The sequence below is a fragment of the Bos indicus genome, chromosome 6 (genome assembly GCF_029378745.1).
Source record: "Bos indicus isolate NIAB-ARS_2022 breed Sahiwal x Tharparkar chromosome 6, NIAB-ARS_B.indTharparkar_mat_pri_1.0, whole genome shotgun sequence".
NCBI classification, from domain to species: Eukaryota; Metazoa; Chordata; class Mammalia; order Artiodactyla; family Bovidae; genus Bos; species Bos indicus.
The window spans coordinates 89,015,190-89,027,778 of record NC_091765.1 but is presented as its reverse complement, the minus strand read 5'-3'; the positions used below and the strand labels follow the sequence as shown (position 1 = coordinate 89,027,778).

General features: G+C 40.7%; 1 long non-coding RNA gene across 1 annotated transcript; it reads right to left on the bottom strand.

Annotated features, from left to right (window-relative positions):
• Positions 1-1,462: 1,462 nt before the first annotated feature.
• On the bottom strand, positions 1,463-12,574 carry LOC139183648 (uncharacterized). The gene is made up of 2 exons (XR_011567217.1): positions 12,286-12,574; positions 1,463-1,752 (listed from the first exon to the last, which is right to left on the bottom strand). It is a non-coding gene; the product is annotated as an uncharacterized lncRNA (long non-coding RNA).
• Between the last annotated feature and the right edge of the window lie 15 nt (positions 12,575-12,589).

Genomic DNA, 12,589 nt, shown 5'->3' with positions numbered 1-12,589 from the left:
CTTAACAAGAAGAGGGCTTGCTGGCAAGGAAGACACAGTGAGGTTTGATGTTTTGTGAACTTCAGAGTTATATGAATTCACCCAAATGTTCTCAGGATCCTATTATGTCCCAAATAGTCCCTGATTTTTACATATACGTCCTTGAAATCCTGTGAATTCTCAGCCTTCATTTTAACCCTGCAATTTGGAAGATCAGATTCTATGTCTTATTTTCAGGTATGATTTCTCTGGACCTAACAATGCAAGTTTTGCTTAGGGCAATTATAGAAGCTCCCCAAAACTCTAATCATGCCTAGAGCCTGGAATTTAAAATCTTGGATTTGTCATGGTCTTTATTTAAGCTTTGTTTGGTATAATTAAAAGCAGACAACCCACCCCACAAACCCGTATTTCTCATTCACATTATATTCATATGGCTTGCCAAAGTTTTGACATTAGTAAACACTTCATTCTAGGAAATCTCAAGTGATTATTTAAGCTACAGATTTCCTGAGTCCCACTCACTGATGCTAAAAGAACTCTTGCCTGTTTAAAACCCACTCAGGTCAGATAATCAATCACAAGTTCACATTGTCTTGAGAAAGTCACTGTTGGTACTATTTTATTGGTCAGAGTTAAGTTGAAAGGGGTAAATATACTGTGGTTAAGCAGAAAACAATATATTATAGGACACTGAATGGCTTATAGAATTTTTTTGATGGATAGAAGAAATGGATTTTAGGTGAACGTCCAGAATTAAGACCTACAGCCACACCTCAAAATAAGGGCACTAAAGGAGCTATCTGGAAGGGAAAATGCAACCCACTTCAGTGGAGAAAATTTTGTAGGGTACAGAATTCTACACTGGGGTTTTTACCTCTCTACGGTTTAAATATTTCACTTCACTCTCTTTTTGATTGCATGGTTTCTGGAGAGTGTTAGTCACTCAGTTGTATCTGACTCTTTACGACACCATGGATGTAGAGCTCCTCTGTCCATGGGATTCTCCAGGCAAGAACACTGGAGCGGGTAGCCGTTCCTTTCTCCAGGGGATCTTCTTGACCCAGGGATGGAACCAGGGTCTTCTGCATTGCAGGCAGAAAATCCATTCTTTACCACCTGAGCCACCAGGGGAGAGTCGGGACATGACTTATCATCTGAACAACAACCACCACCAAGAAGTTAAATGCTAATTCTTATCTTTGCTCCTCTATGGGTAAGGTATTTTTTGCTTCTGGCTTCTTTCAAGACTTTATCTTTATTTTTGATTTTCTTAAGTTTTAATATGATATGTCTTCTTGTTGCTCAGTTTCTAAGTCATGTCCGACTCTTTGCACCCCATGGACTGCAGTACACCAGGCTTCCCTACAATGCCTGCCTTAAATAAATTGATATATCCATTGTATATTCAATACAAATCACATCTAATGGCATGAGAATATGTTCACATATATTAAGTAAAACAAAAAGCATGCTAAAAAAGCAGAAGAAACATTTTCATTTTATTTAAAAATACACGCCAGTTCAGTCGCTCAGCTGTGTCCGACTCTTTGCGACCCCATGGACTGCAGCACGCCAGGCCTCCCTGTCCATCACCAACTCCCAGAGCTTGCTCAAATTCATAATCCTTGAGTCAGTGATGCCATCCAACCATCTCCTCCTGTCATCCCCTTCTCCTGCCTTCAATCATTCCCAGCATCGGGGTCTTTTCCAATGTGTCAGTTTTTCGCATCAGGTGGCCAAAGTACTGGAGCTTCAGCTTCAGCATTAGTCCTTCAAATGAATATTCAGGTATGATTTCCTTTAGGATTTATTTAGGAATATCATCATTGGCTATCTCTAGCTGATGGAACGATATGTTCCTGTGTGTGTTTTTCTATTTTGTTAATGTTCTATAATCAATATGTATTGTTTTCTTTAAATCCAGATGTCAATTGTTTTCACAATTGACTTTTCACAAAGTAGAGAATTAACTCAGGTGGCAATGTCAAGCATAAGATGGAGTAGGATAGGATCAGAGACAGAGAGATTAATAGACTATTGCAATAGAATGGATGAAAGACGGTAGAAGCCAAATTAAGGCAGTGGCTGTGGGGACAAAGAAAGTAGATAATGAGAACATAGACTGAATAAATAGGATTTGATAATCCTAGATCCATTTAGGTTGTAGATAAAGGCTAAGGAAATATTAAACACTGTAAATCCACTGGTAGCCCTGGATCTATATGGGTTGGGGTGGAGGTAAGGGTTATGAATTCACTAGTCTTAACTATAGTAAATAAAATTGTGAACTTAACATGCGATTACTTAGGGACAGTTAAAATAGAAATAGGGCAATGGCCTGAATCATGGGGAACTCAATATTTAAGAGCCAGATAGAGGAAGAAAGGCTTATAAAGAATAAGTAGGATTGATTTAAAAGATAAAGCAACTAGGTTGTCATGGAAGCTAAAGGAAGGAAATTTCAAATAGGAATTGGTCAATGGTGCTAGTAACGAAAGCATCCTGCTTCTAATGTTTACTCCCTGTGAAAGGACTTCAATCAGTTCTGGGTCTTCCTCTATACTTAGGGAGATTTGAGTGACTTACAAATAGTAAATTTCTGAAGAATGTCTGATTTGGTTTTGTCCTCCAACCTCCAAGAACAAAGTTGTCCAGAGACCGAATTTTCATTTGATCCTCCATGCTGTCCCTGTCAAGTGTTGCTAGGAATTGGAGGTATGCTGCTGCTGCTGCTAAGTTGCTTCAGTCGTGTCCGACTCTGTGTGACCCCATAGATGGCAGCCCACCAGGCTCCCCCGACCCTGGGATTCTCCAGGCAAGAACACTGGAGTGGGTTGTCATTACCTTCTCCAATGCATGAAAGTGAAAAGTGAAAGTGAAGTTGCTCAGTCATATCCGACTCTTAGCGACCCTAGGGACTGCAGCCTACCAGGCTCTTCCGTCCATGAGATTTTCCATGCAAGAGTACTGGAGTGGGGTGCATTTGCCTTCTCCAATTGGAGGTATAAATCTGTCTAATTCTGGGGATCAGTTGGCAGGCCTATTTACCCACTAAGCAACATCAACCAACGTAACTTTATCAGTAATAAAGTGATATTTTGGTCCCCATTTCTATCCTTTATTTTTAACTTGTTCAGAACCTAGGCAAGAAAAGGGGAATTGGTTTACTGGGACCACTTGGAAACTACAACTGATGTCACATTCCACATCAGGGAAGTCAGGGTTGAAGAGACTAATGGCTAATGACTTTGGCAGTTAGGAAGTAATCATTAATCACTCTCTTCCTTAATAAAGTCGATCACAGTTTCTCCAAGGAAGGCAACTGAGGAAGTATCTCCATGGGGTTTCAGTGGGATAATATTAACTACTGCTCCAATCCTTGTTTTGTAAGATTCTCTAAGAATGGAACTATGTCACCCAGAGGACTATAGCATTTTATTTGCAAATGTATAAAACCTACCTTAAAGTAGCTTAAATGAGAATGGCAGGCATGGGAAGGAAAAAAGAACTTGGTGGCCACTTAATTAATGGATAATGGGTTAGTCTATGATCCCAGATTTCAAATGCATCTAGACTCTACTTTCTATTGCCAATATTGCCTTCTTTTCTTCTATAGGTGTAACTTGCTTTGTTAAGTTTCATTTATTGCATTTTGCAGATACTGCATTTTTTAAATATTATTGCATTTTGCAGATACTGCATTTTTTAAATAAAAGGTTTGTGGCAACTCTGCACTAAGCAAACCTATCAGCACCATTTTTCCTACATCATTTGCTCACTTTGTATCTCTGTCATATTTTGGTAATTCTCACAGCATTTCAAACATTTTTATTACTATATTTGATTTGGTGATCTGCGAAAGTAGTTGTGATGCTACTACAACTCGCTGAAGACTCAGATGATGGATAGAGTTTAATACCAATGAAGTATTTTTTGATTTATGGTATGTACATTTTTTAAAGACATAACAGTATGGTACACTTAATAGACTACAATATAGTGCAAAAATAACTTATAAACACTGGGAAACCAATAAATTCATGTGACTCACTTTATCAATATTTGCTTTATTGTGGTAGTCTGGAACCAAACCTGCAATACCTCTGAGGTAAACTTGTTTATCGGAGAAGGCAATGGCAACCCACACCAGTACTCTTGCCTGGAAAATCCCATGGACAGAGGAGCCTGGTAGGCTGCAGTCCATGGGGTCGCTGAGTCAGACATGACTCAGCGACTTCACTTTCACTTTTCACTTTCATGCACCGGAGAATAAAATGGCAGCCCACTCCAGTGTTCTTGCCTGGAGAATCCCAGGGATGGTGGAGCATTGTAGGCTGCCGTCTATGGGGTCACACAGAGTCGGACACGACTGAAGCGACTTAGCAGCAGTAGCAGCAAACCTGTTTATGGTAAGATAGTTTTGCTCCCTGTTGTGTCAAAGATGGTGAGTGGCAGCTCTAGCCTAAGACTGTCATACATCACTCTGGAGATTGGCTCGATTCATGCATGCACCTATCTTTATGGCAGAGTAAAAGTCATATAACTGAGAGCTTCATTCCATAAAAGATAGGAATCTCCTGAAAAGATAGACATACTAAGTGTTGTCCACTACATTCTACCCCTTGACTACCTGGCACCTATTTATACTTGTGCTTTACTTAGTATGTAGAATTTTTTAAATATCCTGGTCTAGGACTATGTAATTATCCCAGGGACAATTGAAATACTCTCTACTCAAGGAGGAGATATGCCAAAATCTCATCCAATTTTTTCATCTTGCTTGGAGACCAAGAGTTCTAGGTGATATGCACTTCTTTTAGATAGATTTGGATGTTGCTCATCACAGTATAGCATGACAAAGATAATTTTATTAGTACATACTTAAGGAAAGTAAATGAAGTGAAGTCGCTCAGTTGTGTCCGACTGTTTGCGACCCCATGGAAAGTAGCCTGCACCAGGCTCCTCCGTCCATGGGATTTTCTAGACAAGAGTACTGGAGTGGGTTGCCATTTCCTTCTCCAGGGAAGCTTCCCGACCCAGGGATCGAACCCAGGTCTCCTGCATTGTAGACAGAAGCTTTACCATCTGAGCCACCAGGAAGCCCTGGTCAAGGAAAGGGCACTCTAATTAGTAGTAGGTGAGGTCCTTGGTCAGTTAATACATCTTGAGTTTGCTCTCTCAAAGATGCTCCCTGATCCCTTGCCCATACATCAGAGGGTATCAGAATTAAGCAAACATAGGTCTTTGTTTGCAAGGCTTTGTAAGTTTTGTCTGAACAAGTCACTTAAAATCTTAGTTGGTTCCTGGTTACCTTGTTTTTTGGTAATTCCATGGTTTAGAAACCAAAAACAGATGGTGTGTTAATCTGTTTTCTGTCCCTTAGCAATGTGTTGCAAGGCTGGAAAGCAGTTTATCCTCTAGTCAACTAAATTAACTGTGTGTTACCATTTTGGCCTTTGCATCCAATATTATAAGCCAAGGAATGAGTTTAGGGATAACACTGCTAGAATTTATCTCTGTTTACTTGCCCCCACGTTGCATCTCAGGGAATGGCTACTCACAGTGGGACTAATTTGTCAACAATTGTCAGACAGGATATATACAGCAAAATGCATGAGATGATCAAGAATCAGGGCTTTTTTCAGGATTCCAGTTATATTTTTCACTGAGTTTTCAACTCTTTACCTCTGTTGCCCTACTTTAGCTCAGGATAGAGAATATAGGTTTTCCAAACCTGCAAGATGCAGGTTTATTTGACTCTCAGTCGCATAGGTTTCTGAGTACAATCAAAAAGGGGATGTCTAAGAAATACATAATTGTTTCTCTGTCCTCAAAAGGGACTGGTTCTAGGACCTGCCACAGACACCAAAATGTGCAGATGCTTGGGTCTAGTTGTCAGCCCTCTAGATCCGCGGATTCTAAATTTGTAGATTTAATCACATATGTGGAACTTGCCAATACTGAGGGCCAACTGTATTTATTTATAAGGGTCAACTGTATTCTTTCTTCTGCATTCCTAATGCTCGCTTGAGCTGAAATGTATCCCTTTCTTGTACACACTCCAATGGAGTGTGCTAATGGATACACTCCAAAACCTGATTCCCCTAAAATGTTAACTTTGATGTAGACATTATCTAACATCTAAAATTTAACAATTGCTTGCTGGCTGCAACACGTTAAACAAATATCAACAAACCTCCTAGCCAGGGCCAAGGAATTGTTATCAGAATGCCACCCACCCAGACTCACTAGTTTTACATTTCAGGGTATGTCAGTTGTTGACACTGGTACTACTTTATGCACTAGACAAGATTAAAAGCCTAAACCTTGCCATGTTGAGATTTCTTACCCTTTTCTAGTTTAACAGTCTGTTTTGAATTTCATGTCAATTTTGGATGCAAGTTTAGAGAATTCAAACTAACATATTATTAGGCTTTTCTCTAAGATTTTATCCTGTTGCTGGAGGTAGGTCCTTCATTATCATGGCATTGTCAGATGGGTATTTGGTCTCCCTGCTATATAAATTTGTTGCTCTAAGGTCTACCATTGATATAATTTGCAATCTAGTCTCTCAAAAAGTGATTGTTTTTTGTCTGCCCTTACTTTAGAATTTATGGGTAGGGATCTTCTATCCAAATCATGAACCCAGAGCCTGTGCCATGAGTTTCAATCACCCTGTACTACAGCAAGGAGAAGGCAATGGCAACTCACTCTAGTACTCTTGCCTGGAGAATCCCAGGGACAGAGGAGCCTGGTGGGCTGCCGTCTATGGGGTGGCACAGAGTCGGACACGACTGAAGCGACTTAGAGCAGCAGCAGCAGTACTGCAGTAAGCCTATGTACAGCAACTGGGCTGGCGAATCCAATTTATATACCTCTTATGGAATTCTGTCTCCTTTACAGTTCACTGCAGTCAAGGAACATGCAGAAGTGGGAGTGGTTATCAATGCTGCCTGGCCCTCTGCTTAACATATTATGCTGCCATTTCTACATGACTGAGGTTGCCTGTGTTGGGCAAAGTTCCAGGTGGGAAGCGGGGCTTAAGCCACAAGCTCCCTGCTTTTGAATTCTGAAGTCTTCCTGGCAGTATCTATCCCTTACCAATTAAGGTTTCAACTCTGAGGAGAGAGCCAACATGTGTCTCAATTCATGAGCATTTTCCCCCTCTTGCAATACCACTGAGGCTGTTTCTACTTTCTTGAAATGATTTCTCAGACAGGTTCATGCCACTTAGCAACCAAAGGCAACAGAATTTTAAATTTTTGCTTAAGTTCAGCCAGAGTGAGATGCCTTGCTCAATAAAGCTAGCCAAAATGTTAAGTTGTCTCTGACTGGCTTCCTTTTGTTAATCTTCCCATTCCTAAACCAATCACCATGACTGAGGGATTAGGGTACCCCCCCCCCACTCCCGTTAGATTGATTCATGGGCTCACCCCTCTGAAATAAGAGTTAAGACCAGGAAATGGATGGCTGCACATGGGGTAAGAAGGATAGGTCTATCCTAGTAAGGACAAACTCTCAAATCTCAGTGAGTCACACAAAAGAATGCATTGAACTCTAACACAATAGGCAGGCAGCTACCTTCCAAGTGAAGATTCAGGAAACTAGAGTCCTTCCTCCTTGTGACTTCACCATCTTTAACACATGGTTTCCAATACAAATGCTTTAAGTTGCTGGGGAATATGGAGATGCTCAAGGACTTTTCATGTGACATGTTTTATGTACCAAAGATGCAACAGGAGCACATCATTTTCACTTACATTCCACTGGTTAGAACCTAACTGGCACATCTAATGATAAGCCTAATTGCAAAGGAGGCTGGAAAATATAATTTAACTGTGTGCCCAGAAAAAGAATCTAGAGCCTGTAAGAGCTCACTATTCTGATAACTAAATATCTACTATATTTTATCTCTCTTCCCACACAAAGAACACATCCTATCCTAATAAAGACAATCTAAAAGTTCTATCTAGTTACTAGGTCAGGCTTAAAGTCTAGTTTTTAGGTAATGTGCAGTCCTTTTCTTAAGGTCTAGATGCAACCTATGAATTAAATGCAGAAGTTATCTCTAATATCACCCCAAGTTCCAGGAAACGATGTACGGTTTTGTTGTTGTTTGGTCGCAAGGCCGTGTCCAACTCTTTACAACCCCGTGGATTGCAGCATGCCAGGCTTCCATGTCCTTCACTAACTCCTGGAGTTTGTTCAGACTCATGTCTTTCAGTCAGTGATGCCATCCAACCATCTCATCCTCTGTTACACCCTTGTCCTCCTGCCCTCAATCTTTCGCAGCATCAAGGTCTTTTCCAGTGAATCAGCTCTTTGCATCAGGTGGTCAAAGTATTGGAACTTCAACTTTAGCATCAGTCCTTTCCATGAATATTCAGGGTTGATTTACTTTAGGATCAACTGGTTTGATCTCCTTGCAGTCCACGGGACTCTCAAGAGTCTTCTCCAGCACCACAATTCAAAGCATCAATGCTTCAAGCATCAAGAAGCATCAAAGCCTTCTTGATGGTCCAACTCTTACATCTGTACAAGATTACTGGAAAAACCATAGCTTTGCTCTTATACACAATTTTGATGGTAAAGTGATGTCCCTGTTTTTTAATACACTGTCAAGGTTTGTCATAGCTTTTCTTCCAAGGAGCACGCATCTTTTAATTTCATGACTGCAGTCACCATCTGCAGTGATTTTGGAGCCCAAGAAAATAAAATCTGCCACTGTTTCCATTTTTCCTCCTTCTATTTGCCATGAAGTGATGGGACCAGATGCCATGATTGTAGTTTTTTGAATGTTGAATTTTAAGCCAGCTTTTTCACTCTCCTCCTTCACCCTCATCAAGAGGCTCTTTAGTTCCTCCTTGCTTTCTGCCATTAGAGTGGTATTATCTGCATATATGGGGTTGTTGATATTTCTCCTGGCAATTTTGATTCTAACTTGTGATTCACATCATGTACTCTGCATATAAGTTAAATAAACAGGATGATGATATACAGCCTTGACATACTTCTTTCCCAGTTTTCAAACAGTCCATTGTTCTGTGTCCCATTGTAACTGTTGCTTCTTGACTTGCATGAAAGTTTCTCAGGAGGCAAGTAAGGTGGTCTGGTATTTCCACCTCTAAGTTTTCCACAGTTTGTTGTGATCTACACAGTTGTCTGATCACAACAAACAGGACCAAAATATACAGTGGTAGAGCAGAAACAGGTAACTAGAATATGCTCTCACTGGAAAAAGAGAAAACTGTGAGACACCAGGCAATATAGATATATAAAAAGGATGAAATACTGAGCAGGAATTTTCTGATCCATCTCCCCTGAGTGGAGGAAATTTTGATGAGATCTCAACTTAGTTTCGGAGAGAAACATGTGCCCTCTGTCTTCTATATGGCCTCATATGGGCCTCTGAAATGTTCTTTGTCCATTATTCTCCATGGCCACATCCTATGTGAATACTGGGGAGCTATAAAGCATTTATGTCCTATTTTCTACTTATGCAAATTTGGGGTTGAACAGTTCCCTCAAGTGAGCAAACTTGAATTGGGTTCATGATTTGATTAGTGGTAAAATTCCTTCAAAAGTTTAGTCCTATCATCTATTTGCTTCCAGTAACTACACCCAAAGTTCTTGCTTATGTAATTCTCAAAAATGATTTACTTCATTTCCTTGCCCCCATGTCAGTTTTGCAAGAACATCATCCCAGCTATCTTGAGACCATCTAAAATAATGGTCTTGGATGGAAAGGCCAAAGTCTTGATCTGATCTTTGTTCCAGGACTAAATCTTGACAGGACTGTACTCAAGGCCTCTTCTAGCTTTATATTTTACTCTTCAAGGTCTAGAAAAACTCTGCTTTTCCAATCTTTCCAAATACTTTTATGCATGTTCATTTCTGCAACTGTTTTCTGAGCTTATCTGTTTAGTAATATCTTACTAAAAGTAAAACTCAAAATACAGTATTACTTTGACTCTTTTCAACTATTTCCTCCTATTGAGACTCTACTGGGTCACAATCTCAATAGGTGGATAATATGCTTTTAAATTATCATGGGTAACTGTTTAAACACCTCTTTTGCCACTGCAAAACATGGGTGTCCTTCCGTTCTCTGATGCCAGTATCTCTAACATCTGCTACATCACCAAGGCAATGTAACATATTTTAGGTTACTGTTTTAGCAGTACTCCACTTCCAGTACCAATTTCTGGGTTAGTCATGGTCATTCAAGCTCTGGAACATCTGAATTCTCAAATCTCAATTTTCTCTCATACAAGAAGTCCAAAAAGGAGTGTTTCTAATTTGGAAATATCTATATTCCAAGTAGTAATTTAGCCACTCATGATCTTTCTCTGGCTCTGGCATCTTCAACATACTCACTAGCTTCAAGTTGATGGAGAAAGAGTGAGGATGCAAGGACTTCATTAAGCCTGGAAATGAGCACATCACTTCCACTTACATTTCACAGGCTAAAAGTCAATTACAAGACCACAACTAACTAAAGGGAAGCTGGGATAATTAGTCTAGCTGTATCTCCAAGAATAAATAAGTTTCATGAATGACTCTGCTACAAGGTTCTAAAAGGAAAAAAAAAATGCTAGATAAAAATAATAGAAAGTCACTCCAGAGGCTTTGTCCATTTCAGTAGGTTCAATCTTATTCTACAAGTTCCAATAAATTATTTCCTTATTATATAAAAGATAAGAATTCATTTTCTTCTAAATAATGGGATTAGAGTATTTTTGATAGTGTGATAGATGCAGAAATTAGACTGCAGAGAGTTAATAAATGAGATTCAGATAATAAAAAGAGACATTGAACGTAGAGTACTTTTTAAAGCTTGGTTGTGGAGGAAAGGAGATAGAGTGGAAGGACAATTGTAGAAGCCTGAAGACAGAAAAGATAAAAGAGAAATACGGGATTGGAACTAGAGAACAGATGGACAATTCATCTTATGTAAGAGCAGGGAGTGTGTCATTCCACTGATACTGGAGGAAAGGAAAGATTCGTTAAGTACCTAAGTTTCTAGCATTTGGCAAATTGAAGGCATTTTTGTCTAATAGCATCAGCCTTCTTGTGAAGCTTGCTCAAGTTACATAATTCTATGTGGCTGGGATTTAAAGACTGCAAAAGTATTCTAGTGGGTAGGATGAAAAAGGTGCTTCAGAATATACAAGTAGGAGGGAGGAATCCACCTGAGGTTATGACTTAAATCTGTAGTGTTAAGATATACAATGTTCTGGGCTTCCCTGGTGCTCAGAAGGTAAAGAATACAGCTGTAATGCGGGAGACCTCGATCCCTGGGTTGGGAAGATCCCCTGGAGGAGGGCATGGCAACCCACCCCAGTGTTCTTGCATGGAGAATCCTCATGGACAGAGGAGCCTGGTGAGCTACAGTCCATGGGGTCGCAAAGAGTCAGACACGACTGAGCACCTTAGCTGCACAATACTGTTCTGCACTTAGCAACCACTGTACAAGAGGAACAGGCAGATGGCTAGCACTCTCTGTGTATTTACTATAACACTTATTTCACTGCAAAGCCCCTGGAAGCAGAGACTTAGATTTTAGAAACTATGCACATAGTAGGCACATGATGAATTTTTTCTTGAATGAATCGATTCAGTCATTGCCAATTCTGCCATAGTACTCTGCAGACTACTGGCAACTGCCCACATTTCATATGGTATGCCAATGCTAAAAAGAAAAAAAAAATGCTAAAAAAATTCAGGCACATTCAGCTAAACTTAGCAGTCTTAAAATGGCAACTATGTCAGCTGAGGCATACTTTTTATCTTGTGCCAGTACATCTGTCTTTGATATTTCCTTCATTTTCCTTATGCTGCTGTGCCCTTATTGAACCTGAAAGGGATAATTGAGTTCAATAAGCTACGCTATTATTTCAAAAGTCCTCCAAGTTCTTCAGACATCCACAAATGAACTCACAACCCCTATCACAATATTCCTTCCAAGAGATCCACAGACAAGGATGATTACTTATGATGCTTACTTCACAGAGAAGTGAAAAGCCGAGAAGGTGATGGAGCGGAAGGACTAAATCGGGGTCATTCACTAAAACGTCTGCAAAGTCAGACACAGATCCTGCTTCCTTCTCCTGTCTTCAGCCCTTTAGAGGAAACTTTATAGAGTTGCAGTGATCTCAGACATCACCTAATCGAACTCCTTATGTTGGTAACACAAGTGTAAACTCAGTTTCAGGAAGTCTATGATCCAAGACTCAAACTGAGGCAAAAGGGGCTCTTTCCTTTATACTACGCCAGCTCTCAAGATCCAAAGCCCTAACTCACCATTTGGCGGTGGAAAAAATGGCCAGGAACGAAACTACGTACGGCAGTCCAGAACCAGGCCCCACCTTCCGGATCAGGCTGTCCGGGCCTCCTGCTAACAAAGCGTCTGGCCCGAGCTTCCGTACCCGCTCCCACCCGGCCCGGGCTGCTCCGCTCCAGCCCTCCCGCTCAGCCGCCCGCCCCATGCACCGCAGCACCGCCCGCTCGCGAAGGCCGGAGACCCGGCCCTCTAAGTCTCACTTTCGTCTTTCGGCCACCCGCGCGCCACCACTCAGGCGACGGCTGATGGCGTCACTTGTACTTC